Source organism: Chrysochloris asiatica, unplaced genomic scaffold (genome assembly GCF_000296735.1).
Source record: "Chrysochloris asiatica unplaced genomic scaffold, ChrAsi1.0 scaffold00205, whole genome shotgun sequence".
NCBI lineage: Eukaryota > Metazoa > Chordata > Mammalia > Afrosoricida > Chrysochloridae > Chrysochloris > Chrysochloris asiatica.
The window spans coordinates 5,718,223-5,735,679 of NW_006408723.1; the positions used below are offsets into that span (position 1 = coordinate 5,718,223).

Sequence of the window (17,457 nt, forward strand, 5' to 3'; positions counted from 1 at the left end):
GTGGTAATGGTGGTAGTGGTTTGTTGTGGAATTGGTTCCGATTTACAGCAACCCTGTATAGGGTTTCTGAGGTTGTTCATCTGTATTTTGTTGTTGGGGACCGCAAGCACTGAGATGTTGAGGCCCTGTGTCATGGACGAAAATCCAACATGAAGGCCCCACTCAGGATTGCTAGCCAGGGACCCTGAGGGCCAAAGGAAGTGACCTCCTGATGTCCTGGGTTCATAGGCTTTTACGAACTCACTGGTAGGCTACCTCTGTATAATTTTCTTTGGTCTTATTATTCATTCTATGCTTCTAAGTCCAGTAATTGCAGCTTCTGAGAAAATGGTTTCTTATGTGCATCTCTTAATGTCTCCACTGTGTTGGCAGTGCGTAGGGTCCTGGGAATAAATCTCTCTGAGGAACAAATTCTGGCCACCTGGCAAGCATGTCCAAACTGTTCTTTATCAAATTATTCAGTTATGTTTGATATTAACTTAATACATGAGCCCTGGATACCCATGGACAATATTAAAACAAAAACCTCTTCTAAAGCTGAGGCTTTAGAAGTTCCAAAGGCAGGTTTGCTGGGATTCCGCAAAAAGGCTCTGGAGACAATCCACCCAAGGAATTCACTCAAAGTAGATTGGCAAATTCCAGAATATTGTTCAAGGAATAATGGTGACAACCTCCTCAAATCATCCCCAGGTGTAATCCATTAACCTAGAGGTCCTTCTTCCTCCTGAAAGCTTAAGACAGGTAGCAGAAACAGCTTGACTCTCTTCAGACCTTTAAAAATCCTTTTCACCTTTACCCATTAAAGATTAAGTGCTATAGGTATGTTAATTAGCCTTGAGAAACCTCAAGTCGCTGCCTTAGGATTTGAGCCTAAAAAGTAATTTATAACAATTTGCTTGAATTTTTGGAAAATTAAAGATGTTAGATTATTAAGACAATTTGTGATGTATATTTTAGAATTTGTTCCTGTAAGTCATTGTGTCCTGTTTTGAATGATTAATCACATTTCATTTCTGTACCCTGTCTTAATAATCCCCTTCTTCCTTTGTGTAAAATCCCTCCCTGAAATAAAAGACAGACGCAGATTGAATCCTGCATGCATTACTGCCTGCAGGGCCATGATGCCTGCAATCCAGGGTCTGCCTGCCAGTTTTTCATCCACTCTGGTTTCCGGGTGTCTCTTTGTCTCTCTCTCGTTGCATCTTTGTGTATATTCTTTCTCTATCTCTTTCGCCACCAGATCACCCTACTTCGTGAACCAAACTTCCCTGTGGAGGCAGGTCCCCGACATTCTGTTGTTGTTGTTGTTAACTTAACAACAGTGATTGACAGTGATTGTTATTGTTAAATTAACAACAGAAAATGTCACCAAAAGCACTAGTAGTATAGTGGGTGATGTGTTGGGTCAGTAGTTCAAATATACAAGCAGTTCCATGAGTGAAAGTTTAGGCTTTATGCTCCTATACATATTTATAGCCTCAGAAACTCAATATAGGGTCACTATAAATCGGAACCAACTCCACAACAAACCACTACCACCATCACCACCTCTACCACCACCATATATGTCAAAGTGGCTGCAACAATTAGTTAAAAAAATGGCACAGGACTAGGCAATGTTTTCTTCTGTTGAGCATAGGATCAAATAAAATACTTGACAACCTCATTCTTTCCCAGGTTGCTCCATTTGTGAAAATTTTTATTTTCATTATGTTGACAAGTAATTAACACTGTAACCTTTCAGCTTCATCAGTAAGTGCTTCAAGTTCATGGGTAGTACAAACAGTTAGCAAGCAATTTTGTGTCATCTCAGATTGTTAATGAGTCTTCCTCCAATCCTGATGCTATATTCTTCTTCATATACTCCAACTTCTCAGATTTTTTTCACATCATACAGATTGAATAAGTATGGTGAGATGATACTATCCTAGCACACACCTTTTCAGATTATAAATCATACAATAACCTGTTCTGTTCAAACAATTGCTTCTTGATCTATGTACAGGTTACATATGAGCACAATTAAGTATTCTGGAATTCTCATTCTTCTTAGTGTTATCCATATTTTTATGAGTCATACAGTAAAATGCTATTGTAAAGTCAATAATATACAGATAAGCATTTTCCTGGTATTCTCTGTTTTCAAGATCTCTTCTAACATTAGCAATGATATCTCTCATTCCATGTCCTCTTGTGTATATGACTTGAAAATTCTGCCAGTTTCCTTTCAATATACTCCTGCAATTGTTATTGAATTATCTTCAGAAAAATTTTACTTGCCTGTAATATTAATGATTGTTGTTGTTGTTGTTATGTGCTACTGAGTTGGTTTTGAACTTATAGCAACCCTGTATAGGGTTTCTGAAGAAAGAAAATCTTTGCAGGAGTGGAAAGTCTCATCTTTCTTATGTGGAATGGCTGATGGGCTCAAACTATGAACCTTGTGGTTCTCAGTCCAGAGCTTATTGTACAAAGCCACCATGTTCTTATGTTATTAATGATAATTATTCTATAATTCCACATTCTGTTGGATCACAGTGGGCACAAATATGGATCTCTTCCAGTCAGTACGCCAGGTAGATATCTTCCACATTTCTTGGCATACACAATTGTTTATTGAAACATCACACTTGTTGAAACAACTAGTAACTAGTAAAGTCCACAACCTTTGCAATTTCAAACTCTGAAAAACTCTGGATGATTTGTCTGTGGCTCTCAGATCCTAGATTTGTCTTTGGCTCCCAGGCCCAACTCAGAACTAGAGAGGGCAGATGGGAGAATATTAGGAACAGGAGAAGTGCTCCTGATGGGAGACAAAAGTCCAAGAGCATAAACCTGGACACATTTACATCTCATCTTCTGCATTGCAGGCAGTCCAGTCAGTGAAGGAGGAATTTAATTCCCTGATGAAGCGATACAGGCAACTAGAAAGTTGAAACTTTGGCTCAAATGAATTTATCAGAAAACTCAGATTCTGGAACCAAGTTATCTGAGTTTGAAACCCACCTCCATCATTTACTTGGATAAATAAACCCAAACATACAAAACTGGGCAGAAAGGCTGTGCCTGCTATCTGCAGCAAGGATACGGAAAACTGAACAAGATACATACAAAGGGCAATCCTAGAACTCTGTGCTCCAGAGTAACAGATATAAAAGTGGATCAAGTGCTTACTGGGAGACAGAGTTGAATCGAGACAGTAAGAAATGAGGTGAATGATAAGCAGTGGTAGCTGACATAACCCTCAAAGCAAAACCAGGGAAGAACATTACTACAAAAGAAAATTATAAACCAAAATCTGTCATGAACATAGATGCAAAAATTCTTAACAAAATACTAGCCAATAGAATTCAACAACACATCAGAAAAATAATACATCATGAATAAACAGGCTTAGTACCAGGGATGCAAGGATTGTTCAATACTAGAAAAATAATCAAAATGATGTACTATATAAATTTTTAAAAAGTAAACAAACCACGTGATCATATTGGTTGATGCAGAAAAAGCATTTGACAAAATCCAATACCCATTCTTGACAAAAGTACTCAACAAACTAAGAACTGAAGGGAAATTCATCAAACTAATTAAGAGTATATATACAAAAACAACAGCCAACATCACTCTCAATGGAGAGAAACTGAAAGCATTCCCTTTGTGAACAGGAACCACACAAGGATGCCTGTTATCACATCTCCTATTCAATATTGTGTTGGAAGTCTTAGCCAGAGCTGTAAGGCAAAAAAGGGAAATTAAAGGTATCCAAAATGTGAAGAAGTAAAAATCTCTCTATTTGCAGATGATATGATCCTATACATAGAAAATCCCAAAGACTCAACAAGAAAATAATTGAAACTCATTGGAAGCTTCAGAAAAGTGGCAGGGTACAAAATCAATATAAAAATTTCAGTTGGATTCCTCTATACTAACAAAGACAGCTCTGAAAAGAAAATTAGGAAAACAACACCATTTATAATAGCCACCCAAAAGATATAATACTTAAGAATAAATCTAATCAGAGAAACAAAAGACTTGCACAAAGAAAACTACAAAACATTATTACAAGAAACCAAGGGAGATTTACAAAAATAGAAGAATATATAACATGCTCATGGATAGGAAAACTCAACGTCTTAAAAATGTCAGTTCTACCCAAAGCAATCTTCAGATCTAACATAATTCCAATCCTGATTCCAACAACATTCTTTAAAGAGATGGAGAAAATGATCATGAACATTATATGGAAAAGAAAGAGACCTTGGATAAATAAAGCACAGCAAAAGAAGAAGAACAAAGTTGGAGGTCTCTCACTCCATTATCTCAAAATATACTACACAGCCATAATGGTCAAAACAACTTGGTACTGATACAATAAAAGATACATAAATCCGTGGAATAGAATAGAGAACCCAGAAGTAAATCCTTCCACAGACAGTCAGCTGATCCTTGACAAATTGCCAAAGCACATTAAATGGGGAAGGGATAATGTCTAGAACAAACAGTACAGGCAAAACTGGAAATTTATTTTCAAAAGAATGCAATAAAACCCATGTTTCATACCATATACAAAAACAAACTTAATATGGATTAAAGACCTAATGTAAAAAGTAGAACTATAAAGATCATCAATGAAAAAATAGGGACAAAGTTAGGGATATAATAGAAGGCATACATACACTATCAAACACTGCAAAAAACACACAAACAATAGAAGACAAAATAAATGACTGGTAATTACAAAAAATAGAAATTAATGTGCATTAAAAGATTTCACCAAAACAGTGAGAAGTTGGCCACAGACTGATAACTTTTTTTTTTTTTTTTTTTAGAGTGACATAACAGACAAGAGATTAATTCCTAAAAATTACAGGAAACTACAGCATCTCTACATGAAAAAAACAAACAACCCAATTAAAAAATGGGCACAGGACATGAATAGACACTACACCAAGGCAGACATCCAGGCAGCCAACAAACCTATGAAAAAACTATCACAATAATTGTTGTTGTTAGGTGCCATCGAGTTGGTACTGACTCATAGTGACCCTATGTAGTCCTCAAGCTGATGTCTTTGATCTTCAAGACTTTAAGAAGGTCTTGTGAAGCAAATTTGCCTAATGCACTATGTCATTTGATTTCTTGACTGCTGCTTCCATGAGTGTTGATAGTTAATCCAAGAAGAATAAAGTCCTTGACAACTTTAATATTTTCTAAATTGATAAGAATGTTGTTTATTGGTCCAGTGGTGAGGATTTTTGTTTTCTTTACATTGAAATGCAATCCATACCAAAGGCTATGCTCTGATTTTCTTCAGTATTTTTTAACTCCTCTTTACTTTTAGTAAGCAAGGTTGTACCATCTGCATATCGCAGGTTGTTAATGAGTCTTCCTCCAACCCTGTTGCCAAGTTTTTCTTCATATAATCCAGTTTCTCAGATTATTTGCTCATCATACGAGTTGAATAAGTATGGTGAAAGAATACAACGCTGTCACACACCTTTCTTAATTTTAAACCATTCAGTGTTCCCATGTTCCGTTCGAACAACTGTCTCTTGGTCCATGTACAGATTCTTCATGAGCACAATTAAGTGTTCAGGAATACTCATACTTCGCAAGGTTGTTTTTACCTTATCATGATCCATGCAATCAAAAGCCTTTGCAAATCAATAAAGCACAGGTAAACACCTTTCTGATATTCTCTGCTTTCAGTCAATATCCACCAGACATCAGCAATGATATCCCTTGTTCCACATCCTCTTCTGAATCCAGCTTGAACTTCTGGAAATTCTCTGTCAATGTATGCTTGTAGCCTTTTCTGTATTACCTTTAGTAAAACTTTACTCACATGGGATATCAAAGATATTTTGTTGGAACACCTCTCTTTGGAATAAGCACAAATATGGATCTCTTCCAATCAGTTGGCCAGATAGCTGTCTTCCAAATTTCTTGGCAGAGATGAATGAGTGCCTTTAGAGCCACCTAACTTTCTTGAAAGATTTCAAGTTCTATTCCATCAATTCCTGGAGCCTTGTTCTTTGCCAATTCCTTCTATGCACCTTGGACTTCTTCCTTCAGTACTATTGACTCTTGATCATATGCTACCTCTTGAAATGGTTGAACATCAACAATTTCCTTTTGGTACAGTGACTCTGTGTATTCCTTCCATTTTTAAAATGCTTTTTCATCATTCAACAATTTCCCCAGAGAATCCTTCAATAATTAAAGTCAAGGTTTAATTTTTTTCTTCAGTTCTCCCAGCTTTAGAAATGCTGAGTGTATTCTTTCTTTTTGGTTTTCTGAATCCAGATCTTTGCACATTTTTTTTTGTAATATTTGACTTTTTCTTCTTGAGCTGATCTTTGAAATTTTCTGTTCAATTCTTGGACCTCCTCATTTCTTCCATTTGCTTTAGCATCTCTACACTGGAGAGCAAGTTTCAGTGTCTCTTCTGACATCCATTTTTATCTTTTCCTTCTTTCTTGTATTCTTAATGAACTTTTTGCTTTCTTCCTGTATGATGTTCTTAATGTCATCCCATAACTCTTCTGATCTTCAGTCTTTAGTGTCTAATGTATCAAATATTTTCTTCAGATGATCTTTAAATTCAGCTAGGATATAGTCAAGGTCATATTTTGGTTCTCATGGATTTGTTTTCATTTTCTTCAGCTTCAGTTTGAATTTGCATATGAGCAATTGATGGTCTGTTCCACAATCTGTCCCTGGTCTTGCCTTGACTGATGATATAGAGTTTTTCCATCATCTTTTTCCACAGATGTATTCAATTTGATTTCTGTATATTCCATCTGGTGAGGTCCATGTGTATAGTAGTCTCTTATGCTGTTTAAAGAAAGTATTCAAAATGAACAAATAATTGATTTTGCTGAATTCTATCATGTGATCTCCACCATCATTTCTATCACGAAGGCCATATTTTCCAACTACTGATCCTTCTTCTTTGTTCCTAACCTTTGCATTCCAGTCACCAACAATGATCAATACATCTTGATTGTATGTTTGATCAATTTCAGATGGAAGAAGTTGGTAGAATTCTTCTATTTCATCCTCACTGGCTTTAGTGGTTGGTGCATAAATTTGAATAATAGTGGTATTTACTGGCCTTCCTTGTAGGCACATGGATACAAACAGCATTGTACCTCATGACTGATCTGGATATGTTCTTTTGACAATGAATTCAACACTATTCCTCTTCAATTTGTCATTCCTGGCATAGTAAACTATGTGGTCATTAAATTCAAAATGGCCAATACCAGTTCACTTCAGGTCACTAATGTTTATACATTCCATTTCATTTTTGACAACTTCGAATTTTCTTAGATTCATACATCATACATTCCATTTTCTAATTATTAATGAATGTTTACAGCTGTTTCTCTTCACTTTGAGTTGTGCTCCATCAGCAAATGAAGGTCCCAAAGACTTTACTTCCACAGGCTTTACTCCATTCATATTATCACGGTCAACTATACTTTGAGGAGGCAGCTCTTCCCTAGTCTCATTTTGAGTGCCTTCCAACCTGAGAGGCTCATTTTCTGGCAGTATATCTGCCAGTGTTTCTCTGCTATTCATAAGGTTTTCAGTGACTAAATATTAGAAGTAGTTCATCACTCCTTCTTCCTAGTCTGTCTTCATCTGGAAGCTCATCTGAAACCTGTCCACAATGTGTGACCCTGCTGATATTTTAATTACTCATGGCATAGCTTCCAGAATCAAGGCAACTTACAAGCCACCACAGTATAACAAACTGACAGATGAGTGGTGGATTAGCCATTAGAGAAATGAAAATCAAAATAACAATGCAGTATCATCTCACACCAGCATTAGCAGTGATGTTCAAAACACAGAAAACAACAAATGCTAACAAGGGTGTGAGAGACTTGGACCCTCCTACATTGCTGCTGGTGGTGTAGAATGATTCCACTCTGGAAAATGGTATGGCACTTTCACAGAAAGTTGGAAATAGAAATACCTATGACCCAGCAATCCCTTCACTTGGTATATATTTACAAGAAATACGAGACAAGAATGAGTAGATATATTCACTCCAATATTGGTGGCAATACTATTTACAATAGAAAAAAAAAAAATGGAGACAGCTTAATTGTCTATCAGTGAAAGAATGGATAAACAAATTTTGCTACATATACACAATGGAACACAACACGGCCTTGAGGAATAAAGATGAATGTGCAAAACATCTCATAACATGGATGAAATGAGAGGATGTTATGCTAAGTGGAATTAGTCACTCACAAAAGGGCAAATATTGCATTAAACCATTATTGTAAAAATTTAAGAAAAGTTTTCCCTACTAAAAGAAACATTCTTTGATGGTTACCAGGGTCAGTAGGGAGGAGAGAGTAATGCACAAGTTAGAGGGTAGACACATGTTAGCTCAGGTGATGGGGAGGGCAATATACAAGAAGTACGTCACATATTCTGTGATGCAGTTACAGTGTCCTTTTCTGATGATGAGAAATATCAGAAAATATCAAAACAGTCTGAATGGGTAAAGAAGGGAGGAAAATGTTTACGTGTTTGCCTTGTGGATATCAGTTTCCCCTGACTACTGGTGTAAAACACATTTCAGTGTGATAGAAAGGAATATTGGGAAATATGATCACAGAAAACTTATAAGCCTGTCTTCAACCGACAACTGATTGGACTTGCTAAAAAAAAGGGCATAGACTTCTTGTTAAGCATTTGTTGAGTATTAGGCCTTAGGTGGAATCCTGAGTCCCACCCAGAACTTTCTGTATTGGTACATTCCCTCTTCAAAAGACATGCAGACCAACCCATAACTTCTAGGAGAACAGAAGAATCTTATTGGAAGGAAGACCTTGCAGAAAAAAAAGGAGACTGTTTGACTGGTTGAATATCAAACAAGCTGTTTGCTTTGGAAGCATCAAAGCAAGAAAAGGCTAAATCTCTTTTTTTTACCCATCAAGATAAACCCCTTTTTTAAGACTGAAATGCAAAAGGAACCAACAAACAATCTAGTATGCTCAGTGATGACCAACTGGATCTTCTTGTGAGTGGAAGTGGGGGTATTGCAGCAATGAAGAAATGGGCTGTGTTTGGCCTTGTTCCATCGGTACTCATTGACCTTCAGATGAGAGAAAGAAGTGGAAGGTCTGACTAGCCTGAAGTTTAGGGAGATGTATGAACTCCTGAGCACTGACACTGACTTAGCCACTGGGGACTAGAGTTGACAGTGACATGGCCAGCTGGACTGATGGGCAGGGAGGCATGTGTGAACTCCTAAATTTGCAGCTGTTGTTATTGTTAAGAGCCATCGAGTCGGTTCTGACCCATAGCGACCCTGTATAGGGTTTCCAAGGAGCAGCTGGTGAGCTTGAACCTCTGACTTTGCAGTTCAAATGGCTTTGCAGTCTGGCGCAATACCCATTTAATCTACCTTGCATGACTAGTTGACTAGAACTCAACCACATGAAGATAAAGATGTTTAATATCGTGAGTAAGTTGCTATAATCTGATGAACTGGACCTTTGCTTATGGATACAGTTGTTCAAAGTTTCAACTGGAATAGCAGAATTCTTCATATCAAGGAATAAGCTTGTTTCCTCAGTGTAGTGCATTGATACAAATGGGCCATCTAGACATTGTCTATCAAAAATGGGAGCTATAGAGGCATGAAGTGGCTGGATTACAAGCTTTCATGAGTGTGTTTAATTTCAGAACCACAGGGTAAGTAGTTCAAACCCACCAGCTGCTCTCAGAAACCCTATACAGGGTCATTATGAGTCAGAACCAATTAACTGGGTACTATCTACATATTTGATGATGAGAAAGTGCCATCGAGTCGGTTCCGACCCATAGCGACCCTGTACAGGGTTTCCGAGGGTGTAAATCCTTACGGGAGTAGAAAGCCTCATCTTTCTCCCATGGAGCGGCTGGTAGTTTCGAACCGCTGACCTTAAGGTTTGCAGCCCGATTCGTAACCACTATGCTTGGTAGCGTAGTGGTTACAAATTGGGCTGCTATTCTCATGGTCACTAGTTCAAAACTCCCAGCTGTTCTGCAGGAGAAAGATAAGGCTTTCTGCTCCCGTAAAGATTTGCAGGCTTGGAAACCCAGTGCAGGGTCACTATGAATCAGAACCTACTTTATGGTACTTAACAACAACAGAGAAGACCAGTTAATACCAGTATTTTTCAAATTTACGCACCAACCACTAAAGCCAGTGAGGATGAAATAGAAGACTTCTACCGAATTCTTCAATCTGAAATTGATCAGTCATGCAGTCAAGATGTATTGATCATTACTGGTGATTGGAATGCAAAGGTTGGGAGCAAAGAGGAAGGATCACTGGTTGGGAAATAAGGCCTTGGTAATAGAAATGGTGCTGAAGATCGCATGATAGAATTCTGCAAAACCAATGATTTGTTCATTTCAAATACCTTCTTTAGACAGAGCTCTGGTAGCGTAGTGGTTACGAATCGGGCTGCGAACCTTAAGGTCAGTGGTTCGAAACTACCAGCCGCTCCGCGGGAGAAAGATGAGGCTTTCTATTCCCGTAAGGATTTACACCCTCGGAAACCCTGTACAGGGTCGCTATGGGTCGGCTCCGACTCGAAGGCACTTAACAACAACAACAACAACAATAGATTTGAAGAAAGAAATAGACAAATCTACAATAATAGTGGGTAATTTTAATACACTGCTTGCAAAAATGGATAGACCAACCAGAAAGAAACTTGGCAAATACACAGAGGAACTAAACAACACAATCAGCCAACTGGACCTCATAGATGTGTACAGAGCATTCAACCCAACAATAGCACAGTACACATTCTTTCCAGTGCACATGTAACATTCTCCACAAAACAAACCTCCCTAAATTTACAAATATCAAAACACTACAAAGCATCGTCTTAGACCAAAATACTATCAAATTAGAAATCAACAATGAGAAGACCAAGGAAAATAGTCAAATACTTGGAAAAGATTGAATTGATAAATGTTATGTTATATACAATAAAAATAGGTACCTTTCAAAAACATAAGTTATTACATACCTGGGAATTATAAAGTCATCTATCCTTGAACTAGAAGCCATTAAACAGTGTTTTTTCTTACATATTTTATTTTCACATACCAAAGATTAAGACCTATTAATTCAGAGCAAAAAAAATTTTTTTAATTTTCATGGAAACGTTAAAACAATGAGGAAACTCACAAGAAAGTACACAAAAACAACCAACTAAGCACAAGAAGACATGCAGAACAAAGAAAGTAGTAACACCACAAAAATCAAAACATAATGGCGGTAACTAATTAATTCTTATCAATAATTACACTGAATATAAACAGATAAAATGCACCAGTTAAGAGAAAAGAGGTGGCAGAATGGATAAAAAACCAAGATCCGCCACTATGCAGTCTGCAGGAGACCTTTTTAAACACAGAGACAAAAACAGATTAAGAGTCAAAGGATGGAAAAAATATATACCAAGCTAATTGTAATAAAAAACAAACAGGAGTGGCAGTACTAATCACCGATAAAATAAATTTTAAGACAAAAACCAGCATAATAGATAAAGATGGACATTATCTCATGATTAAAGAGACAATTGACCAAGATGACAAAACCATAATAAATATCTATGTTCCCAATGAAAGTGCTCCAGAATATATAATGCAAACTCTAATAGATTTGAAGAAAGAAATAGATGAATCTACAATAATAGTGGATGATTTTACTACACCACTTGCAAAAATGGATAGAACAATGAGAAAGCAACTTGACAAGGACACAGAGGAACTAAACACAATTAGCCAACTGGACCTCATAGATGTGTACAGAGCATTCAACCCAAAAACAGCGCAATATACATTCTTTTCCAGTGCACATGGAACATTCTCCAGAACAGACCATGTATTAGGCTACAAAACAAACTTCCATAAATTTACAAATTTCAAAATACTACAAAGCATCTTCTCAGACCACAATGCTATCTAATTAGAAATCAACAATGGGAAGACCAAGGAAATAAAGTCAAATACATAGAAACTGAATAACTCCCTGGTGAAAACCGATGGGTAGTAGAACAAATAAAATGTAAACTCACATAGTTCCTAGAAAAAACAAGAACGAAAACACCACATACAAAAATCTCTGGGACACATAAAAAGTAGTGCTGATAGGACATTTTTTTCCAATTTTTCTTCTTCCAAAAGAAGAAAGAGCCAACATTAACACATTAACACAGCATCTACATCAATTAGAAACAGACCAAGAGAGAGTACCTACAGCCACTAAAAGAAAAGAAATAATAAAGATTAGAGCAGAAATGAATTAGACAGAAAACTTATAGAAAGAATCAACAAGACAAGAAGCTGGTTCTTTGAAAGGATTAACAAAATTGACAGACCACTGGCAAACCTAACAAAAGAAAAAAGGGAGAAGATACAAATACCATGCATTAGAAGCCACAACGGAACCAAAAAAATTAAAAGGATAATAACAGAATACTATGAAAAGTTTGTAATCCAACAAATATGAGAACTTAGAAGAGATGGATACATTTTTAGAAAAACACCACCTACCTAAACTTAATCACAGTGAAGTAGAAAACATGAACTGACCCGTAACAAAAGAAGAAATTGATCAGATCATCAAAAAACTCCCAACCAAAAGAAGTCTGGCCCAGATGGCTTTATTGGTGAGTTCTACCAAACATTCAGGGAAGAGCTGTCACCAATTCTACTCAAATTATTCCAGAAGATAGAGGATGATGGAACACTTCCTAATACATTTTATGAAGCAAGCATAACCCTCATACCAAAACCAGGGAAGGACGTCACTAAGAAAGAAAATTATAAGCCAATATCCCTCATGAACATAGATGAAAAAATTCTCAACAATCTCCTAGCCAACCGTATCCAGCAACACATCAAAAAGATAATATATCATGATCAAGCGGGATTCATATCAGGGATGCAAGGATGGTTCAGCATTAGAAAACCAATCAACGTAATCCACCACATAATAAAAAAAAGAAAGAAAAGAACCACATGATCATATTGATTGATGCAGAAAGGGCAATTGACAAAATCCAACAACCAGTCCCAATAAAAACACTCAACAAAGTAAGAATTGAAGGGAAATTCTTCAACATAATTAAAAGCATATATAAAAAGCCAACAGTCTACATTACTCTCAATTGAGAGAAACTGAAAGCTTTCCCTCTGTGAACATGAACCAGACAAGGATGTCCTTTGTCACCGCTCTTATTCAATATTGTGCTGGAAGTCTTAGCAACAGCTATACAGCATACAGCAAGACAGGGAAATTAAAGGCAGCTAAATTGGCAAAGAGGAAGTAAAACATCTCTATTTGCAGATGATATGATCCTAAACATAGAAAACCCCAAGAGTTAGTAAAAAAGCTACAAGACTTCATTGGAAGATTCAGCAAAGTGGCAGGATATAAGAGCAACATACAAAAATCAGTTGGATTCATCTATACCAATAATGATAGCACTGAAAAGGACATTAGGAAAGCAATACCATTTACAAGAGCTGCGGAAAGGATGACATATCTGGGAATAAATATAAGCAGAGAGAAAAATGACCTATACAAAGAAAACTAAAACACTACTACAGAGACAACAAATAAGATGGCGGATCAGGTGGAAGTGCAGAAAGGAGCTCCAAAAGCAACAACACAGAATACCCGAAAATGCAGGCTCAGGGGATGGTCCCAGAACTCTGAACCACATATAAAGGAATATTTATAAGGTTAGAAGGCTTACAGCTAGGGGAATTGGTGGCAGAAGCAAGAAATCCATTGCTTTCTAGTTTGGGATGCTCATCTGCTCCAGGAGCCGCCATCTTGGGTGAGACCAAGCAGGGGAAAGATCAGAGAGGCCACAGATGCCTGGCAGAACCTCAGAGATAAAGATGTGGACATTCTTTTCTTTTGGTAGCTGTTTATTGGTCCCTTGATGTCTGAGCAACTCCATTCTAGTGACTATAGGGGTGCCTGAGCTAGTGGACACCCCAGCCCCACCCTCGGAGGATTCTACTACACATGCACACAGATCTCTTTGAAATTTAAAGAGACAGTTTCCAATTAAAACCAAACAGCCACAGCAGGCCCTGAACTATATATAACTAGAAAAAAGGCCTGAACAGGGGTTGTGGAGTAGGTCAAGCAGACAAAAAAGGAAATAGGCCAAAAATTAAATCCTAAGTTACATCAAAATGATCAACAGTGGCATCTTAAAATTTTTCAAGAAGAAGAGTGAAAGGGAAGCCCATTTCCTGATTACATATACCTGGAGACAATCAGAAAGCATAAAAAATACCAAAATACATAACCATCTAAGTATTAAGGCCACAGAATATGCCCAAAAAACAGAAGCAGATGACCATATCTGCACATGTCCAGAAAAGAGATTAAAATGACTGAGACAAATGTGCTAGAAGTAGACCTACACTCCATACTGGAAGATGGGCAGACTTTGGAAATGCCTGAGAAGGAATTCAGAAAAATGATTATAAAATGTATTAATACTCTATATAGTGGAGTTGAGAAAAATAAGGAAGAAGTCAGGAAAGTGCTACTGAAACAATCAAATAAGATAGAAATAATTCAAAACCTACAGAAAGAGGTCCAAACAATTAATAATAGAATATCAGAAATGGACAATACACCGAAAGGACAAAAGAGTAGAATTGAAGAGATAGAAGCCAGAACTAATAATCTAGCAGATAAATCTCTCAACAATAATAAGATAGAAAAATAAACACAGAAAAGGATACAAAAATCTGAAGAAGGCCTAAGATACATGTTGGATAACATGAAGAGGAATAACATAATAATTATTGGCATTCCAGAACAGGAACAATCACATAAGTCCACAGAGGAGATCGTTGAAGAGCTTCTGGAAGAAAATTTTCCTAACATCATGAAAAGTGAAAAGATAAGCATTCAAGAAGCTGAACGAACCTCAGGATGGATAGACCCTAAAAGACAATTACCAAGACATATAATAATCAAGCTCTCCAAAATCAAAGATAAGGACAGGATCTTGAAAGCAGCTAGGGAAAAGAGAAATATAACATACAAAGGCAAACAAATCAGATTAAGCTCAGATTTCTCAACAGAAACCATGCAGGCAAGAAGGCAATGGAGAGACATATATAAAACACTGAAAGAAGAAACTGCCACCCAAGAATCCTGTACCTAGCAAAGCTATCAATCATATACGATGGTGTAATCAAAACATCCCAGGATAAACAGAAGCTAAGGGATTTTGCCAAAGCCAACCCTGCTATGAAAAACATCCTAAACGGAGTTCTGTGACTGAGAACCAACAAGAACAGACAACAACTACAGAATGACTACAGCCTGAACTCAGTCGACAAATGGAAGAGTCAAGAACAGAATAAAATTATAAGAACAGAGGATCTGAGAGGTCAGTCTTTGATCAAAACAATTACAATGTGAAAGAAGGTAAACACAGAGGAACAGAGATCCAGGTGGTGGGAAGGTCAGATAGAATACTGGATAAATAGCTTGTCTTAAATGGAGGAGAGAACTAATGGAATATAAAAGGTAACCACAATGGAGTTGGGGTGGGGGATTTACTTTGGGTGATGGAGAGGGCAATACAAGAAGTGGGGAGGAGGCAGAAGAACAAGGTAGATAGGGGAACACTGAGACAGGTTTGCATGGCCTAGTGGGACAGAGGTGAATAGTGATGCATACTCAACTTTGGAACAACAGAGCTCTGGGATACAGGGATCTAGGTATAGCTTGAAGAGGGGAAATAATGCTAAAAATCTTGACTACCTTATGAATATTAGTTTCCCTCACCTACTATTGTAAAATAGACACTTGAGTGGCATAGAAAGGAATGTTGGGAAACATGATTAGAGAAACCTTGTAAGCGCCTTTAGCCTATAACCGATTGGAATACCTAAAAGGGGTTCTACTACTTGCTCAGTGAAATAGGCCTTGTGCAAAGCCTTTACAGAGTATAGGACCTTAGATCGAATCCTGAGTCCCATCCAGAACTTTATTAGGTGAGACATTCTCACTAGAAAGGACAAGCAGACTGGAAAAACTGCAGTGACAGAAGATACATCTTCATGATAAACCTGACCTATACTTAGAGCGGTAGTTACTCTAAATACCAACAGAGAGGGAAAGAGTCTTCAAATCAAGTATCAATGCTATCCACTCTGGACACAGGGTAGATAGGGATGGGCAACTTAGACATTGGCTACCTAAAATGAGGGGGCAATAAAGGCACGAAGTGACTGGCTTACAAGGTTTCAAGAGGGAGTTTAGTTTAAGAGTATGGGGGGAAAGAAAGAGTCCCCACTGAATAGCTGCCATCTTGTCTAGATGGGTCTGGTGAAAGAGATGGGAATAAGATTCATAAGATTCAATAGTGAATAACTGTTATCATGACTAATCGTGACTGTCACAGTTGTAAAGGTAGAAGTTTTTAACAAAAAAAGGGGAGTGATTAATCTTATAGTCCAGAAACAGAGGACCCTAGGACCATCAGGAAAGGAACGCACAAGCAGAATGTGGGACCTTATCCAGAGAAGCAGCAGCACCAGAGATGGAGGCAGAGAGAGGGGGAGCGGCTGAGGACTCTCGATTTATGGACTAAGGAGAGAGGGTCTAAAAGCTGGTGGCCAGGAGCAGACTTGCAGAATGTGTCCTTTGGAGACGTAAATGATTATATATGTCTGAGTGGGTTGAAAACAAACAAAGAACACTACTACAGAAACCAAATGAGATCTATAAAATGGACGAATATACCATGATCCTGGATAGGAAGACTTAACATTGTGAAAATGTCAATACTGCCCAAAGCAGTTTACATGTATAATGCAATCCCAATCCAGATTCCAAAGACATTCTTCAAAGAGATGGAAAAAACTATTACAAACTTCATATGGAAAGGAAAGAAACCCAGGATAAGCATAAATTTGCAAACCTCTCACTCCCTGTTGTCAAACTTTATTACATGGCTACAGTGGTTAAAACAGCTTGGTACTGGTACAATGAAACAAGCATTGATCAATGGAACAGAATCGAGAATCCAGAAATTAACCCATCCACATATAGCCAAATGATTTTTGACAAGACACCTAAATATATCACTTGGGGACAGGACAGTGTTTTCAGCAGATGATGTTGGCAGAACCGGAAAGTAATATGCAAAAGATTGAAACAAGGCCTTTACCTCACACCTTATACAAAAACCAACTCAGCATGGATTAGAGACCTAAATGTGAAACCCAGAATTATGAAGGCCATCAATGAAAAAGTAGGGACAAATGTGAGGGCTCTAATTGAGGGCATACACAGACTACCAAACATTTTGAAAACTACACAAACAAAAGTAGACAAAATAGATAATTGGGAAATAATAAAAATTAAAAACTTAT

At 37.4% G+C, this 17,457-nt stretch overlaps 1 pseudogene; it reads left to right on the top strand.

The window, feature by feature from the left end:
* The first annotated feature begins 11,302 nt into the window (after positions 1–11,302).
* LOC102822132 overlaps positions 11,303–17,457 on the top strand; it is an 8,498-nt pseudogene continuing 2,343 nt past the window's right edge.